The sequence below is a fragment of the Manis pentadactyla genome, chromosome 8 (genome assembly GCF_030020395.1).
Source record: "Manis pentadactyla isolate mManPen7 chromosome 8, mManPen7.hap1, whole genome shotgun sequence".
NCBI classification, from domain to species: Eukaryota; Metazoa; Chordata; class Mammalia; order Pholidota; family Manidae; genus Manis; species Manis pentadactyla.
The window spans coordinates 125,983,246-126,003,709 of record NC_080026.1 but is presented as its reverse complement, the minus strand read 5'-3'; the positions used below and the strand labels follow the sequence as shown (position 1 = coordinate 126,003,709).

The following is a 20,464-nucleotide window of genomic DNA, read 5'->3' as shown; positions in this document are numbered from 1 at the left end:
TTCCTAGCAGATTCACTTACAAGAAATACTAAAAGAATTTCTTTAAGGGAGAAAGCACATGACCTGCAAGATTAATTAAACTTACCAAATAAAAAAGAGCACTGATAACAGTGATTATGTCATTATAAAAGTGAGTAAAAATATGTATATCAACTCCTTTCTTCTGTTATCTGAAATTTTTTAATTATATTTAAATATATATATAGAATGATATTGTTGGACTTGTAACACATAAAAATGTAATATATTTCCTAGGGACAGAACAAAAGGAAGTGGGTGGGAGAAAATCTATTTTGGGCTAAGGATGTGACATGGTATTAACAGATGGTAATTTGTATCCACAGGAATGAATGAAGAAAACCAGAAATATCAAATACAAAAGTTAATACAACAAGAGCTAAAAATAAATACTTGCCCTCCTTTCTTCTCTCAGATACTTAAAAAGACATAAAAATTAGAAAAATATACTGTAGAAAGTACATCTTAACTACAAAAATGTGTTTTTGGGTTTTCAACATATATAAATATAATATATGTATACCAATACCACAGAAAGAGGAGAAAGAGAATAGGCCCATGTGAGTAACATTATTTTATCTCACTGGAATTAAGTTAGCATAAATCTGAAGTATTTTTTAGTAAGTGAAGATATATATATGGTAGAGATTCAAGATGGCGGCATGAGAGGTGAGACTGAGAACTCCTCCCAAAACCACATATAGTATGAAAATTTAATTAACACAACTAACCCTGGAAGAGCAACAGGAAGGAAGGCTGCACTAGACTGCCCACAGACCTCATGAAAAGAGCAGACCTCCTGAAGCATGGAAATGTAACAAAGCCTTGATCCAGAGGGACCCAGTCCCTTCTGCACCCCAGCTCACTGGCAGGAGGAAGAGAAATGGGGCGGGGAGGGAGTGGAAACCTAAGACTGCTGAACACCAAGCCTTGGAGATCTGCTTTGGAGCACAAACCTACATTGTGTGGTGCTCTGGAGGTTGGTGGGGTTGGGGAGCTGGGACAGGCAGAGTGCTTAAGAGACTGCCATTGTGGATGTTTGAGAAGGATGGGGATCCACATCCAGCAGCTCTGGGACAAAGGGAAGGCAGGTGTCTGAGGGGCTTCCTAGCAGCTAGAGAGCTGCTGAAGGGGTGGGGTTTGCACAGAGATTGCAGCACGGGAGAAGGAATTGGTAGACAAGGTTGTCTGGGTGCGATCTTCCCAGCAGATTGGGAACTCTGAGGAGGTTCTGGCACTCCATCCCCCTGGCTGGCTACTCAGCTCCAAGGCCCCTGACTGTAACATGCAGCCTTCTGCACCTTCCTCCTGGCCTGCCGGCACTGGCTTGCAAACCAGCAGTCACTGTGCTGGGGTCAGGCCAGGCAGAGGAAGGCCCCACCAACCACATCTAGAGATGCAAAGCACAGAGGCTTACACCTGTGTGCTCAGCCCACTAAATCTGATTCTGGAGACAGGCACTGCAGCAGGGAATCAGGGAACAGCTCTTTCCTACCTCCAGGCACCCGTTCCACTCCCCTCTGACCCACAACCTCACTCTAGGGGCTGAGCAGCTCCAGAGACTAGAGCTTCTGAGCATGAGAGGGCGCCACATAGAAATATGAAAGGTCAAAGGAGCCTGGTTCAGACCAAAATCTCACAAACCCCAGGAAAAGATCTAAATGAAACTGAACTCACTAATCTTCCTGAAAGAGAGTTCAAAATAAAAAACATAAACATCCTCATGGAGGTACAGAAAAATATTTAAGAACTCAGGAACAAACTTAAGATGGAGATTCAATCATTAAGAAATTCCATCTCTGAAATGAAACATACAATGGAGGGATTTAAAAGCAGACTGGATGGAGGAGAAAAGATGGTAAATGAAATTGAAATTATAGAAGAGGAATACAAAGAAGCTGAGGCACAGAGAGAAAAAAAGATCTCTAAGAATGAAAGAATATTGAGAGAACTGTGTGACCAAACCAAACGGAATAATATTCACATTATAGGGGTACTAGAAGAAGAAGACAGAGGAAAAGGGGCAGAAAGTGTCATTGAGGAGGTAATTGCTGAAAACTTCTGCAATCTGGGGAAGGAGATAGTCTCTCAAGCCATGGAGGTGTACAGATCTCCCAATACAAGGGACCCAAGGAAGACAACATCAAGACATATAATAATTAAAAATGGCAAAGACAAGGACAAAGACAGACTTTTACAAGCACCTAGAGAGAGAAAAAAGATCATATACAAAGGGAAACTCATCAGAATATCATCAGATTTCTCAGCAGAAACCTTACAGGCAAGAAGGGAGTGGCATGATATATTTAAGGCAATGAAGCAGAAGGGCTTCGAACCAAGAACACTCTACCCAGCAAGGTTATCATTTAAATTTGAAGGAGGGATTAAACAATTTTCAGATAAGCAATAGCTGAGAGAGTTTATCTCCCACAAACCACCTCTACAGTGCATTTTGGAGGGACTGCTATATATGGAAGTATTCCTAAGGCTAAATAGATGTGACCAGGGGAAATAAAACCACAACAAAGTACAAGAATTAATTACTAAGCAGAAGCAAAATCTAATCACCTAGCCCCAAGTCAATCCATGGATAGACAAAGAGTACAGAATATGATATTTAACAATATAAAATATGGAGGAGGAAGAAAAAGGAGGGAAAAAAAATAACCTTTAGGTTGTGTTTGTACTGGCACACAAAGTGGGTTAAAATAGACTGTTAGATAGTAAGGAAATTACCCTTGAACCTTTGGTAGCCACGAACCTAAAGCCTGCAATGGCAATAAGTACATACCTATCAATAATCACTCAAAATGTAAATGGTCTGAATGCACCAATCAAAAGACATAGAGTCACTGAATGGATAAAAAAACAAGACGTATCTATATGCTGCCTACAAGAGACTCACTTCAAAACCAAAGACATAGAGACTATAAGTAAAGGAATGGAAAAAGATACTTCATGAAACTAAAGGTGAGAAAGAAGCAGGAGTTGCAGCACTTCCATCAGACAAAATAGACTTCAAAACAAAGAAAGTAACAAGAGACAAAGACGGACATTACATAATGATAAATGGGTCAGTCCAACAAGAGGATATAACTATTATAAATATCTATGCACCCAACACAGGATCACCTACATATATGAAACAAATGCTAACAGAATTAAAAGGGGAAATAGAATGTAATGCATTCATATTTGGAAACTTCAACACACCACTCACTCCAAAGGACAGATAAACTAGACAGAAAATAAGCAAAGAGACAGAGGCACTGAACAACATATTAGAAGAAATGGACCTAACGGAGATCTACAAAACAGTCCATCCAAAAGCAACAGGATACACATTCTTCTCAAGTGCACATGAAACATTTTCAAGAACAGATCATACATTAGGCCACAAAAAGAGCCTCAAAAAATCCAGAAAGATTGAAATTGTACCAACCAGCCTCTCAGATCACAAAGGTATGACACTAGAAATAAATTTCACAAAGAAAATGAAAAAGCCCACAAAAATGAAGGCTTAATAATATGCTCCTAAATAATCAGTGGATCAATGACCAAATAAAAACTGAGATGAAGCAATATATGGAGACAAATGACAACAGTAATTCAACACTGCAAAATTTGCAGGATGCAGCAATGGCCATGCTAAGAGGAAAGTATAGTGCAATACAGGCCTACCTCAGGAAAGAAAAACCATCAAATGAACAGTCAAAACTCAAAATTAACAGAACTAGAAAAGGAAGAACAAATGAGGCCCAAAGTCAGTAGAAGGATTGACATAGTAAAGATTATAGAGCATAAATAAATAAAACCGAGAATAAAACAATAGAGAGAATCAATGAAAGCAGGAGCTGGTTCTTCGAGAAAATAAACAAAATAGATAAACCACAGGCCAGACATATAAAAAAAAAAAGAGAACCTACAGACATAACCAGAATCAGGAATGAGAAAGGAAAAATCACTACTGACACCACAGAAATACAAACAATTATTAGGGAATACTATGAAAAATTATATGCTAACAAACTGAATCACCTAGAAGAAATGGACAACTTTCTAGAAAAATACAACCTTCCAAGACTGACCCAGGAAGAAACAGAAAATCTGAAGAGACCAATTACCAGCAAGGAAATTGAATGGGTAATAAAAAGCTACCTAAGAACAAAATGCTTGGACCAGATAGTTTCACTGCTGAATTTAATCAAACATTTAGTGAAGACCTAATACCCATCCTCCTTAAAGTTTTTCAAAAAATAGAAGAGGAGGGAATACTTCCAAACTCATTCTATGAGGCCAATATCACTATAATAACAAACCAGGCAAAGATATCACAAAAAAGAAAATCACAGACCAATATCCCTGATGAACATAGAAGCAAAAATACTCAATAAAATATTAGCAAACCGAATTTAAAAATATATCAAAAGGGTCATCCATCATGATCAAGTGGAATTCATCCCAGGGATGCAAGGATGGTACAACATTCCAACATCCATCAACATCATACACTACATCAACAAAAAGAAGGACAAAACCACATGATCATCTCCATAGATGCTGAAAAAGCATTTGACAAAATTCAACATCCTTTCATGATAAAAACTCTCAATAAAATGGGTATAGAGGGCAAGTAACTCAACACAATAAATGCCATATAAAACAAACCCACAGCCAACATTATACTTAACAGCAAGAAGCTGAAAGCTTTTCCTTTAAGATGGGGAACAAGACAAGGATGCCCACTCCCCCACTTTTATTCAACATAGTTCTGGAGGTCCTAGCCACAGCAATCAGACAACACAAAGAAATAAAAGGCATCCAGATTGGCAAGGATGAAGTCAAATTGTCCCTGTTTGCAGATGACATGATATTGTAGATGAAAAACCCTAAAGAATCTACTCCAAACTACTAGGTCTAATATCTGAATTCAGCAAAGTTGTGGGATACAAAATTAATGCACAGAAATCAGTTGCATTCCTATACACTAATGATGAACTAGCAGAAAGAGAAATCAGGAAAACAGTTCCATTCACAATTGCATCAAAAAGAATAAAATATCTAGGAATAAACCTAACCAAGGAAGTGAAAGACCTATACCCTGAAAACTACAAGACACTCATGAGATAAATTAAAAAGATACCAATAAATGGAAACACATCCCGTGCTCATGGATAGGAAGAATTAATATTGTCAAAATGGCCATCCTGCCTAAAGCAATCTATAGATTCAATGCAATCCCTATCAAAATACCAACAACAATCTTCAAAGAATTAGAGCAAATAGTTCTAAAATTCATATGGAACCACAAAAGACCCCAAATAGCCAAAGCAATCCTGAGAAGGAAGAATAAAGCAGGGGGGGAATCTTGCTTTCCAACTTCAAGCTCTAATACAAAGCCACAGTAATCAAGACAATTTGGTACTGGCATAAGAACAGACCTATAGACCTATGGAACAGACTAGAGAGCCCAGATATAATCCCAAGCATATATGGTCAATTAATATAAGGATATACAATGGGGAAATGACAGCCTCTTCAACAGATGGTGTTGGCAAACCTGGACAGCTACATGTAAGACAATGAAACTGGATTATTGTCCAACCCCATACACAAAAGTAAATTTGAAATGGATCAAGGACCTGAATGTAAATCATGAAACCACAAAACTCTTAGAAAAAAACAGAAGCAAAAATCTCTTGGACATAAACATGAGCAACTTCTTCATGAACATAGCTCCCTGGGCAAGGGAAACAAAAGCAAAAATGAACAAGTGGGACTACATCAAGGTAAAAAGCTTCTGTACAGCAAAGGACATGATCAGCAGAGCAAAAAGACATCCTATAGTATGGGAGAATATATTCATAAATGACATATCTGATAAGAGGTTGACATACAAGTTATATAAAGAGCTCATACACCTCAACAACAAAAAAAGCAAATAAGCCAATTAAAAAATGGGCAGAGGAGATAAACAGACATTTCTCCAGAGAAGAAATTCAGATGGCCAACAGGCACATGAAAAGATGCTCCACATCGCTAATCATCAGAGAAATGCAAATCAAAACCACAATGAGATATCACCTCACACCAGTTAGGATGGCCAACATCCAAATGACAAACAACAAATGTTGGCGAGGATGTGGAGAAAAGGGGAACCCTCCTACATTGCTGGTGGGAATATAAATTAGTTCAACCATTGTGGAAAGCAGTATGGAGGTTCCTCAAAAAACTAAAAGTAGAAATATCATTTTACCCAGGAATTCCACTCCTAGGCATTTACCCTAAGAAGGCATCAGCCCAGTTTGTAAAAGCCATATACACCCCTATGTTTATCACAGCACTATTTACAACAGCCAAGAATGGAAGCAACCTAAATGTCCATCAGTAGATGAATGGATAAAGAAGATGTGGTACATACACACAATGGAATATTATTCAGCCATAAGATGAAAAAAAATCCTACCATTAGCAACAACATGGATGGCGCTAGAGGGTATTAGGCTCAGTGAAATAAGCCATGTGGAGAAAGACAATTATCAAATGATTTCACTCATCTGTGGAGTATAAGAACAAAGAAAAACCTGAAGGAACAAAATAGCAGCAGACTCACAGAACCCAAGAATGGACTAACAGTTGCCAAAGGGAAAGGGACTGGGGAAGATGGGTGAGAAGGGAGGGATAAGGGGGAAAAAAAGTACATTACAATTAGCACACGTAATGTAGGAGTGGGGGCACGGGGATGGCAGTATAACACAGAGAAGACAGGTAGTGATTCTATAGCATCTTACTATGCTGATGGACAGTGAATGTAATGGGGTATGTGGTGGGGACTTGATAATAAGGGGAGTCTAGTAACCATAATGTTGCTCATGTAACTGTACATTAATGATACCTAAATAAAAATAAATAAATAAAATTTAAAAAGATATATATGGTGAACCCTGGAGCAACTGCTAAGGAACTAACTTAAAAAATATAGTTAGAAAAACATTAAATAAATTAAAATCTTGCATTAGAAAGTATTCACTTACTACACAAAAATAAATGAGAAGTACAAAAGTCATGAGACATATAGGGAAAAAAGTTAAATAACACATATAAAATCCAACTATATCAATAACAACATGAAATGATTAAATAATCAAAAGGCAGAGATTGGCAGACTGGATAAAAAAGAGGTCCAAATATGTACCTTCTGCAAGAGACATACTTACAGATACAAATAGACTGAAATTTAATGGATCAAAAAAGATACCACATACAAACAGCAGCTATAAGAAAGTTGGAGCAGATATACAAATATCATATAAACAGTTTTAAAGTGTTACTATAGTTAAATAGGGTCTTTTTATAATGGTAAAAAGGACAATCCACCAAGAACATATAAAAATTGTAAATATGCATACACCTAACAAAAAATCCTCAATATATGAAACAACCACTGCAAAAATTAAAATGGAAATACACAATTCAACAATAATAGTTGGAGACTTCAATACCTCACTTTCAACAATGACTAGAACTAGAAAGAAGATCAGCAAGGAGTAGAAGACTTAGACAACACTATAAAACACCTACATAGATATAAATAGAAGAATCTACACAATAACATAATGTACATATTTCTCAAGTGTCCATGAAACAATCTCCAGGATAGACTATGTAGTACACCATAAAACAAACCTTAATACATTTCAAAGAAATTAAGTCATATAAGGTATGTTCTCTGAATACAATTATATGAAAATTAGAAATAAAAAACAAAAATATGATAAAATCACAAATTTTTGGAAAGGAAATAACACATTGTTAAATAATCAATGGGTCAAAGAATAACACATAAATTTTAAATTACTTTTGATGAATGAAAATGAAAGTGTAGCATACCAAATACCACAAAAACACTGCTCAGAAACAAATTTATAGGTAAAGGGAATATTTTCTTCTTTAAAAAGTCTCAAAACAACATTTTACCTGAAGAAACTAAAAAATAAATAGCAAACTAAACTCAAATCAAGCAGAAGAAAGGAAATAATAAAGATTAGAATGAAAATAAATGAAATACAGAGTAGAAAAATGAGAAAGTCAATAAAGCCAATGTTTGCTCTTTGTAATGATTACAAAATTAACAAAACTTTAGTTAGATGACCAAAAAATTAAAAAGAGAAGACACAAATTATTAAATTGCAGAAAGAAAATGGAAACATATTACTGACAAAAGGTAGGAAAAAGGAATTATAACCAAGCATAATGAACAATGCCAATAAATTAGATAAGTTAGATGAAAGGGACAGACTCTTAGAAAGATACTAACTACTAAAACTCACTCAAGAAGAAACAGAAAACATGAATAGGCTATAACAATAAAGAGACTTGTAATCAACAAAGTACTAACAAAGGATAGTCCAAGATCAGCTGGCTTAAGTCATAAATTCTACTAAATAGTTAAAGAAGAATTAACATCAATTATTCACAAATACTTTCAAAACCAGAGAAGCAAAGACTCCCTAACTTATTCTATGAAACCAATACTAACATAATATAAAAAACAAAATCATCACAAGAAAAGATGACAGACCCCTTAAGATTACAGGTGTAAAAATCTTCAACAAAACACAAGCAAATTGAATCCACTAACACATAAAAAGGATTACACACCAAGACGATGTGGAATTTATCCCAGGAATGCAAGATTGTTTAAACATTTGAAAAATCAATGGAGTAATATACCATACTTATGGAAAAAAGGGATAAATGATTATGATCATATCAATAGATGGAAAATACCCAACAAACTAGGAATAGAAGGAAACTGTCTCAACTTGATAAAAGGTATATATGAAAAATTCATAGTTAACACCATATTTATCGGCAAAAGAATAAAAGCTTTCCTTCTAAGATCAGGGAAAAAATTTCATTCTTGTCACTTCTATCCAACATTGTCATGGAAGTTCTGGACTAAGCAATGAGGCATGAAAAAAAAAAGACATCCAGATTGAAAAAGAATATGTAAAACTAACTCTATTTGCAGACCACATGATATTACATGTATAATACTCTAAGGATTCACAACAAACTTATTTCAACTAATAAATGAGTTAGGCAATGTTGCACATTAAAAGATTAAATATAGGAAAATGAGTTTTCTTGTGTTTCTAAACACCTAAATGAATAATCTAAAAATAAATTTTAAAAGTAATTCCAGTGACAATAGCATCAGAAAGAATAAAGTAGTTAGGCATACATTTAACTAAAGAAATGCAAATTTGTACTTTGACTACAAACATTTTTGAAAAAAAATTTTTGAACCTCTTTTGAGAAAAAATAAGGGAAAGATATCCTATATTCAGGAATTGGACGATTTAATATTAAGATAGCAATTAATCCTGATTGATCTAAAAATTCAATGCAAAGTCTATTAAATTCCAAAAGACTTTTTTAATAGGAATAGATAAGCAGGTCCTAAAATTCATATGGAGTTACAAAGGACCCAGACCAACCAAAGCGATCTTGAAAAAAGAAGAACAAAGTTGAAGGACTGACACTTCCTAATTTCAAAACCTACTACAAATTTATAATAAGCCAGTGTAGTATTGGCATAAGGATAGACATATGGATCAATGGAATACAATTAGTTCCAAAATAATCCCATACATCTATGGTCAACTGGTTTTCAAAAAGGGTGCTAAGACCATTAAATGGGGGAAAAAATCATCTTTTCAACAAATGGTGCTGGGATAACTTGATACCCACATGGCAAAGATAGAATATGGACCCATACCTCACACAATATAAAAATTAGCTCCAAATGGATCAAAGATCTAAATGAAAAAGCCAGAACTATAAAATGTTAGAAGAAAATATAGGCATAAATCTCGGTTTTGAATTAGACCACAGTTTCTTAGATCTGACACCAAAAGTGTAAGAAACCAACAGAAAAGAATAGATGTATTGGACATTATCAACTAAGAAATTTTTCTGATGGTTTCAGAGGACATCATTAAGAAAGTGAAGAAACAACTCACAAAACAGAAAAAAATATTTAAGTATAATATCTCTGGTAAGTGTCTAGTTTCCAGAATATATAAGCAACTCATAAAATTCTTAAATTAAAAAAAAATTTATTGGGCAAAGAATTTGAGTATTTTCCAAAGTAAACATACAAATGGCTAAGAAGCATATGAAACAAGCATCATTATTCAAATGGGAAATGCAATCAAAGCCACAGTGAGCTACCACTTCACATCCACTAGGAGAGTAATAATCAAAATGATGAACAACCAGTGTTGAAGAGGACAGAGGAATTAGAACCCTCATACATTGCTGGGGATAATATGTTCACAGCAGCATTATTCATAACAGCAAAAGAATGGAAATTAGCCACAGATCCATCAACTAATGAATGTATAAATATGTGGTATGCAACTGAATATTATTCAGCCATAAAAAGAGGTAAAGGACTAATATATACTACAATATGGATGAACATTGAAACATTATGCTAAGTGAAAGAAGCCATACACAAAGGCCACATACTGTATGACTTGTACTTAAATGAAATATCCACACTAGACAAATCTATAGAGAAATAAAGCAGGTTACTGGTTTTTAGGTATTGAGAGAAGGAAATATAGGAAGTGACTATTAAAAGGTTAAGTTTTTACTCAGAGCTTAATCTTAGGATAATTAAAATGTTCTGGAACTGTATGGCAGTGATAGTTGCACACCTACTGATTATACTAAAATACATTCACTTGTACACTTTAAAATAGTGGATTTTACGGTATATGAGTTACATGCCAATACAAACAAACACAATAATTAGAGCTAGTTAGATGAGCTGAAAAATAATTGGCGAATTCTTCCTATCTCTGCGTATGCAGTCTCCATAATGTTACTTTATCCTTGCTCTCATCAAAAAAGTAGGATTTTCCCCACCCTTTGCACATAGACTGGCATCAACTTTCTCAAAACAATACAATGTAGAAGGTGGAATGTAGAAATTCTGAGCTTAAGCATCAACAGGCATACAAACTCTGCTCCCTTCTTAGAATCTTATTCTAAGAATTCCATGTATATTATGGAAGCACAGTCTACACTGCAGATGGATGGAAGGTCAAGTATGGCAGAGAAGAGTCCTTTGTAACTGAGGACCCCTAGACCAACCAGCCAGCTCACACCACCAGACATGTTGAGTGAAGCATTCTGTGACCATCCAAAACCAGTCAAACTGCCAGATAACTGTAGCCCCATGAGAAAAACTAGAAAAGACTGACCAAAACTCCCAGGAGAATTCAGACAAAAAAAAGATGACACAGAATCATGAATAAAACTGCTTCAATACAGTGATTTGGAGAAGCTATGTTAAATAGTAATAAATAATTGAAACACAGGTTTCAATTAAAATGAGAAAAATCTAAAAAAAGAGAGAATGAAACACAGATCAAAAGAGAGGCAAGTACAAATTAGGGACTTAGTAAAAAAGCCTAACATAAGTGAAGCAATCTTCTAGAAAATGAAGACAATGACACAATGGGACAGATGCAATATTTGGAGATATAACAACAGAAAAGTTTATAAAAATAATGAACAACATCAAGCTATAGAGTAAATAAACCATACTACTCACAGTCACAATAAAAAATGAAACTGATAACATCATATTAAAATTAATGACATCCAAATACCAAAAAAAAATTTTTTTTTAAGTCAGGAGAAAAAAAGACATACTGCTTTCAAAAGTGAAACAATAAACCAATAGAGGAATTCTTAAGAGATACAGAAAAAGCTAGGAAAACAAAAAGAAAATTACAACTTCAAATTATTTTTAAAAAAATTATATATATATATATATATATATATATATATGTCACTTTAGAATGCTATTTCCAGTAAAAATATCCTTCAAATAAAAAGACATGCAATTATACAATAAAAACATTTTTTAGCTATGTGAAAGATAATTTATGGCCAAACTGAGAAACATAATATTTAAAAATGCTAAATAAAATTCATCAACCTAAAGAAATATTATAGCAGAAGGAAATTCAGATCTATGGAAAAAATGAAGATCACAGGAAATGTTTAATATGTCAATAGAGATTTTTTTCTTATGATTTCTTTACAAGAAAATCATCTGACTAAAGCAAAAAAAATAATGTATTGCATGGTGATAACATATGTAGGAGTAAAATATATGGTAATAATTATACAAAGGACAGAAAAGGAGCAAGTGAATTACACTATTATAATATTCTTACCTTATACATGAAGTAGTATAATATTGATTCAAGGTAGACTGTGATAAGATAAAGATGACTATTACAATCACTACAGCAGTCACTAAAAAAAACACAAAAGAAGGATAGCTAAAAATCCAATAAAAGTGATAAAAATGGACTTTAAAAACACTCAATTAATCCAAAAAGGCAAAAGGAGGAACAAACAATAGAGGAAAAAAATTAAGGAAATTTTAAAAACAAGTATCTTGATGGTAGGACTTAAACTCAATAATGCCAATGTTATATTAAATCTAAATTGACTAAACACTCTAATAAAAGGCAAAGATTATTAGACTAGATTTTTTCAAAAACAGAAAAGCAGTATTTATGTGCTTACAAGAGATTGATTATAAATAAAAACACACAGGTAGAAGACCTCCACTTCTGCCCATGAAGAATTAACCACTCTGAGAATTGATCTCCAACTGTAAACAAGAAAATCAAACAAAATATATGAAGCAACTACTTTCAAATATAACAGGCAACTCAGGAAAGGAGCCTCTGAAAAAAACAGAAACGAGCTGACTGTATGATTGCCTCGGCTTGCTCACTAGAGGCAGATTTGAGAAACGCAGCCAAGAGGGGCAAACCCAAACAAAAGCCAGAGATCTCATTTAGTTGATGAAACAAAGATCAAAGTTCAGGAAGGCCTGGGTGACTCAGAGTTTGTGAGGCAAAAAGAGATGAGAGCTACACACAGCAATCTTCAGGAGGGTCCCTGGAATCTTTGGCTGAATAATGGATTGAATACACAGTGTGAAATTCCATGAAGTTGAAGAAGGTACAACCAAAACACAATAGGTCAAACAATGCCAGGAGTTCACACAGGACTGGAACGGTTTGTGCCCCCATTTGTCACAGGGGAGAAACCTCATAATACAAAGACTATTTTAGAGAGACCACAGAAAGGCACTGACTTAGTAGTAGAGGTAAATTATAACTGGACTTATGCCTTCTATGTACAGGCCCTAACATTCTTAAAAACAATTTTTGAAATGATAGTACAGATCCCAAGTAACATAACTGCATGCCAGAACAAAGAACAACACATGAAATGAAATGGAGCAAAATTGAATAATAAGCTCCAGAATTTTATGAATGTCCACAATTCCATCAAAAATTACCATGCTGGAAAATCTGATTCATAAAAAATCAATAGAAACAAAGAAATGGCATATAAGATGGAATGAGCATAGGAGGCTTTTTAAAACAGCTACTAAAAATATGCTCCATATGCTCAAGAATGCAGAGTAAAACATGAACATAAGGAGAGAAACAGAATATGTAAAATCACTAAAATATAATTTTTAAAGATATAAAATATGCAAAATGAAACATAAATTCAATGCCGGAAAAACAGTCTTTTCAACAAATGGTGCTGGGACACCTAGATAGCCACATATGCAAAAGAGTTAAGTTGGATCCCAATCTCATACCACACACAAAACATAACTCAAAATGGTCAAAAGACCTAAATATAAGAGCTAAAACTAAATTCTTAGAACAAAATGCAGGTGTAAATCTTTGGGATCTTATATAATGCATGGTTTCACAGGTATGATACAATAGAAAAAACAGTACATCATCAAAATTTAAAACTTTTGTGCTTCAAAGAAAACTGTCAAGATAATGAAAAGGCAACCCAAACAATGGTAAAAAAAATATTTGCAAGTCAATCGTTGATACAGGACTTATATTAAGAATACAAAAGAACTCTTATAGTTCAATAATAAAAAGACAAATATGCCAATTAAACAAAGAATCATAGCCATTTCTCCAAAGAAGAAATACAATAAATACATGAAAATATACTCAACATCATTATCCACCAAGACATTGCAAATCAATAATACCACTTCACATCTACCAGGATGACTATAATCAAAATGATGTGCAATAACCAGTGCTGGCAAGAAGGTAGAGTAATTGAAACACTCATGTACTACTGGTAGGAATGTAAAATAATGCAGCAGATTTGAAGTAGTCTGTCAGTTCCTTAAAAGGTTAGTTGAAGTTACCATCTAACCCAGATATTCCATTCCCAAAATAATGACAATACGACAACACATGAACTTGTACACAAATGTTCATAGCAGTATTTGAAAAGAACAAAATTGGAAACACCCAAATGTCCATCAAATGATAACTGGATAAACACAATGTGATATATACATATAATAGAATACTATTATATACATACAATAGAATACTACCAACATAGTATTGATACATGCTACAACATGGCACTGATACATGCTACAACATGGATAAACCTAGAAAATGTTATGCAGTGTGAAGAAGCTATCCCAAAATACTACAATTGTATGATTCAACTTATATAAAATTTCCAGGATAAATAAGTCTTGGAAACTAGTTGTTGCCTAAATTAGACAAAAGTAGGTGGGGGTTTAGCGGGCAGTAGCTACTAATAAGTAAAATATTTCTCTTAGGAAAAAAAAGGACAGACTTCCAATGGTAAAATAAATAAGTAACCGGGATGTAATGTATAGCATAAGGAATATAGTCAAGATAATGTAACAGCTTGGTAGGGTGATAGCTGGAACCTCAAATTATGTATATAAATGTTCTACCACTGTGTTGTACACTTGAAACTAATGTAATGTAATACTGTGCGTCAACTACCCTTCAATAAAAAAAATAATTATTAAAAAAATATTTCTCTTAGGGATGATAAAAAAAATTTTTTTATTGATTGTGGTGACAATTGTATAACTGAATATACTAAAAATCATTGAGTTCTATACTTTACATGGGTACATTGTATGGTGTAATGGTTAGTCTTTATGTGTCATGAAGTTATAGTACTTAGTTATTTAATCCAAGACAAATACCTCCTCTTCAGTATGGTTGGACCTGTACATATAATGGGATAGTCACTCAGATGCATATGTTAAACTATATGGCACAGTTGACTTTAAGAAGGGAGATCATCCTGGATGGACCCAATCACATGATCCCTTAAAAGGACCTGGTCTTTACATCAATAAAGAGATTCAAGCATGAGAGATCTCACTGAATTTTTGAGACTACATTGCCAGTTTGGGAGAAGTAGGCATTCCTTAGCAACTGAAATAGTCGCTGGTTGACAGCTAAGTAGAAATCCCACACTGAATTCTGCCAACCATTTTAATGAGCTTGAAAGCTAATTCTTCTACAGAGTTTCCAAACAAAAACTCAGCTTGACTGACACCTTGATTTCAGCCTTTGAGACCTGCAGTGCGGAAGCCAGGCTGGCCATGTCCCAACATCTGCCATGCAGAACCCTGAGCTTTAAAGGGGTATTTAAAGGGTTTAAGCCGCTAAGCTCGTGGTAGTGTGTTACACTGCAATAAAAACTAATACACTCTCCAAAATAAAGCAGTGAGAGAAAAACAAACTGGTGTGGTGCCAGCTACACAAATTGAAGTAGAAAGTAGTAGTCCACAATATCTCTGGAAATTAAGAGGATCCTTGTCATATGTGACTAAGTATTCATCTATTTTGAAAGTCTTTTTCTGGGTGAAAATACTTACAGAATGTTATGTCCTCTTAATGAATTCACCTACTTATCATTATGAAATGACCTTCTTTATTTAAGGTAGTATCTTTTGCTCGGAAACATATTTGTCTGATATTAAGGTAGCCAACTCAACTTTCTCTTGACTTGTTTTAGCATAGTATATCTATTTCCATTCATTCACTTTTAAAACATGCATGTCTCTATACCTTAATTAGGTTTCTTATAGGCAGTCTATAGTTCAGTCTTGCTTTTTTAGCTAATAAGAAAATCTCAGCTTTTTTATGGGTGAAAGGATCATTGACATGAACATGATCATTGAAATGACTGAGGTTAAGTTAAATATATAATTTTGCCATTATTTGTTCCATCTGTTCTGTATTCCTCTTTTTTCCTTGCTCTGCTTTCTTTTGGTTTAATTTTTAATTATTATTTAATTTTGTCTATGTTCTTGGCTTATTGGCTATGGCTCATTGTATTATTTTAATAGAGTTTAGAATATATATGTACAAATTATCACAGTCTAACTTTAAGTGATATATCACTTTACATCTTTTATAAAAATCTTACAACAATACACCTTCACTTTTCTTCCCTTGGCCTTTCAGTTATTATTATCACATAGTTGATGCCTACATAAGAATTAAACTTCATAATACATTGTGATTTCTGCCTTAAACAGTTGATTGCCTTCTCTAAATACAGAAATATTAAGAAAAAGTCTTTACCTACTTTACCTACAGGGCTACCATTTCCTTTGTCCTTCATCTTTTGTATAGATCAATTTTTATCTGGAACAGTTTTTCTTCTGCTTGATTTAACATTTCTTATACAATAGGTCCACTGGTAATGAATTCTAAGTCTTTATAAGTCTGAAGAATATTTTACCTTTGTTTTTTGAAAGATATCACTAAGTAAAAGATTTTAAGTTAACTTTTTTTTCTTTCACTATTCTAAAGATGTTGTTCCACTGTTTTATTTTTTCTAATGAGAAATCTGCTATCAGACTTATCTTTGTCCCTATGTACATGAGTCTTTTTTTCTCTGGCTGCTTTTATCTTCTTATAACTTGTTTGATTGATTATTATGTGCATTGGTATAGATTTCCCCATGTTTATTGAACTTTAGGTTTGTTGACATTCTTGCCTCTGTGAATTTAGTTTTTATCAAACTTAGAAAAATTTTGACAATTATTTCTTTCAATTTTTCTAAGCTTTTTCCCTCCCCTTCATTTGCTTCCTGCCTCTGAGGGAACACTGGCCCTCATTGCCTGATATCCAATGTCTGAAAAACTGTTCTACATCTATGTTGTCCCATTTCTTAATTGTTTCAGATGGAAGCAGTTGAGTCACTGGTAGAGAAACCACCCATCCCAGTTTACCCAGGACTATACTGGCTTTAGTACTGAAAGGTTCATATCCCAAGAAAGCCTTCAGTCCTGGGCACACCCAGACAGTTGGTCACCCTATACACTGTTAATCCATTTTTATTTGATGGTAAAGTTTATTTTTTATTTTAAAAATATATTTAAAAAGTAACTTGCCATTTAAAGCAAAGGTATAGAAATGTACTGTGTGGATTATAACATTTAAAGGTAATAAGGCCCTTACACTATATGGGAAGTATACCACTTAAATGTAGACTGTGACAAGTTAAAGATGAATGGAAAACCTAGAGAAAGCTCAGAAAGAAGGTAATATAGTCAATAAACTAATAAATAAAATAAAATGAACCACAGAATATATTCAATTAAAGAAAGGCAGAAAAAGAGGTAAGCTGGCATAAAGAACAGATGAGAAAAACAGAAAACAAATAACCAGATGGAAATTTAAGCCAAGCCAGATTGATAAATACATTTAATTTAAGACTCAAACACATTAACTTAATGGCAGACACTATGAAACTAGATTAAACAGAAAGACCTAACAATGTGTTGTCTATAAAAAACACACTTCAAATATAACATAGCTTAAAGTAAAAACATGGAAATAGGTGTCATAAAAACACTAATCAAAAGTAGTTCTCAGACAAAAATAAAACATTATGCTTATATTAGAAAAAAATTATCAGCTTAATTATCTATTTCTACCTTATGTAACTAGAAGAACAAATTAAACTATAAATAAGCAAAGAGGAGGAAAGATTAAGAGCAGAAATTATATATCAAATATAAAATGGACAATAAAGAAAAATCAATATAACAAAAAGCTGTTTATAGAATCAATGAAAACTGTCACACCTCGAACCAGACTGATAGAGAACATAAATTACCAATACTTAGAATTAAACAGAGCTATCACTAAAAATCCTACAGCTTAAAAGATAATAAATATTATGAGTACCTTTCTGTCAATAGCATCTTACATGAAATAGGTTCAGTTCCTTGAAAGACACAAACCTAAACTCACTCAAGAAAACTAGTGCACCTGAATCCACAAACCTGCTTAAAAAAAACTGCATTTGTAGTTAAAATTCTCCTTCCAAATAAAATTTCAGGCTTTGTAGGTAAACTCCACCAAACATTTGAGGAAGAAATTCTACATAAACTCTTCCAGAAAATAAGAGGAAGAAATTTCAACTTCTGAGATTGATACCAACCAGACATGAAGAAAACCACAGACCAATATTCTCATCAGTTTAAATGCAGATATAATTAACAAAATTTAAACAAATTGATTCAGCAATACAATAAAAGGATAACACATCATGAGCAAGTGGATTTTATCCCAGGGATGCAAAATTGGTTTGGCATTTGAAAAATCAGTCAATATAATTAATCATATTAACAGCTAAAACAAAATATAACTAGATTATCTCAATAAATGCACACACTCGGAAAAATTACATATTTATGATTTTTTAAAAACTCAATTAACTTGGAAGAGAAGTTCCTTAAGCTGATAAACACATGTATGAAAAATTGACAGTTAACATCATACTGAAAAGTGAGAGGTTAAATGCTTTCCAACTAAGACTAATGTCCACTCTCACTAATTCAATGTTGTACTGTACGTTCTAGACAGAGTAATAAGAACAAAAATAACATGTATGATTTAGAAAGGAAAAAAACATTGTGTTTATTGATAAGCAACTTAAAGAAAATCCTAAGGAATCTGTAACTGCCAGAATGAAAAAACGAGGTCACCCAAGTCACACAGTACACAGGCAATATAGGAAAACGCCATTTCTCTAAATTCAAAAATAATTAGAAAATTGATGTTTAATATTCCATTTGCAGTATCAATTGAGGAAGCAAGATAAAATTTCTCAGTAACTGAAAATAATGGAGGTTTCCATAGGTCTATGTCTCTCAATATGTCCTCCAAAAAAGAAAAAGACAGAACAAGAAGGAAAAACAGAAAAAGAGAATTATCCCAAAACTATGCATTCATTTTACCTGACAATAGAAAACAAACAAGGCAGCCATCTAATGTGCCCCCACGGCACCTGGTCCTCACCGAGGTAAGCAGAAGAGTTAGGGAGTTGGCAACGAGGTTAAAGTGGATACAATACCCACTCTAGAAGCAGTAAGTCTATCCTACGTGTGAAACTACTAAAACAGTCGCCGAACAGAGTACTACATGTAAGAAAAGGACTTACAAGCAGGCACAATTTCAAATCACAGCCTTGAGTACAGCTTCAGGGAAGAAAGCAAAGGGAACAAAGTAGAAGAAAAGTGCCTTCTGTCAACTGCGTAGTTAAGGGATAAATAAAGCGCAAAAACTAAATTCCTGCCAGACAAAAAAGAAAACCACAAATTCAAAGAGCACACAATCCTTACTCCGACCACCAAAACGTGGCTATTCTAACTTAGGTGAGCTCCAAAAAACTAGAAATCTTATAAACAGTGCTGATGCCACAAAAATGAAAAAAAAACCTACAAATCTATACATTTATTAATAAAAAAAAAAACAGAGAACAAAATCCAATATATCTTAACTAAAAACCTCCCTGAAAAATAACAGCCATGAGGCGGGAGCATAAGACAGCCCTCTAGACAGAATAAATATGGTCGATCCAGCATTTGGGAAGTCACAAAAAAAACACCTTCGATGAGAAATTCAAATATTTAGAATAGAAAATGACACGGAAGAGGAAGAAATGAAAAGAGAGTTGATTAAACTCAGGAAAGAGATGAAAACAAGCAAAAACACAGAAATGGACATCGACTTATACCCGATGCCCAAGGGAGAGTGACTCGCTTGATGATTCAATGAGGTGCTAAAGGAAGGCGGAAAAACAAGCAAGAAAGTGAAAAGGTGACTTAGAAAGAAGGAAAAAGGGTCAGAAATGGAGAACTAATATTTAAAATCATAATTCAAAAAAACTTCTCAGAAATAAAATGCCTTTATGCCCTCTTCCAGTCACTAGCCCTTGTTCTCCAAAAGTAACCACTACCCTAACTTTGATACCATAAAATAGTTTTGCCTGTTTTTGAATACAGGTAAATTGAAGCACAGAGTATGTCCTCTTTTGTGGCGCCTTCTATCCCTCAATGTTGTATTTGGGAAAGCCATCCATACTATTGCATGTACTTTAATTCAAATCATTCTCATGTTATGTATTCCAATGTGTGAAATACCAATTTCTTCTTTCATCCAAGTATTGATGAACATTTAGATGATTTTCAGATTGGCAGTATTAA

General features: G+C 33.9%; 1 protein-coding gene across 6 annotated transcripts in view; it reads right to left on the bottom strand.

Moving 5' to 3' along the window:
- The window catches only part of ATRNL1 (attractin like 1), a 750,424-nt gene that overhangs the window by 518,027 nt on the left and 211,933 nt on the right, over positions 1-20,464 (bottom strand). Inside the window, exon 19 of one of the 6 annotated variants that reach the window (XR_008999031.1) lies at positions 12,282-12,363. The exons of the other annotated variants lie outside the window; for them this stretch is intronic. The gene's annotated coding sequence lies outside the window, so the exon portion shown is untranslated. The remainder of the gene's footprint in view (positions 1-12,281; positions 12,364-20,464) is intronic. 6 annotated transcript variants of the gene reach the window in all.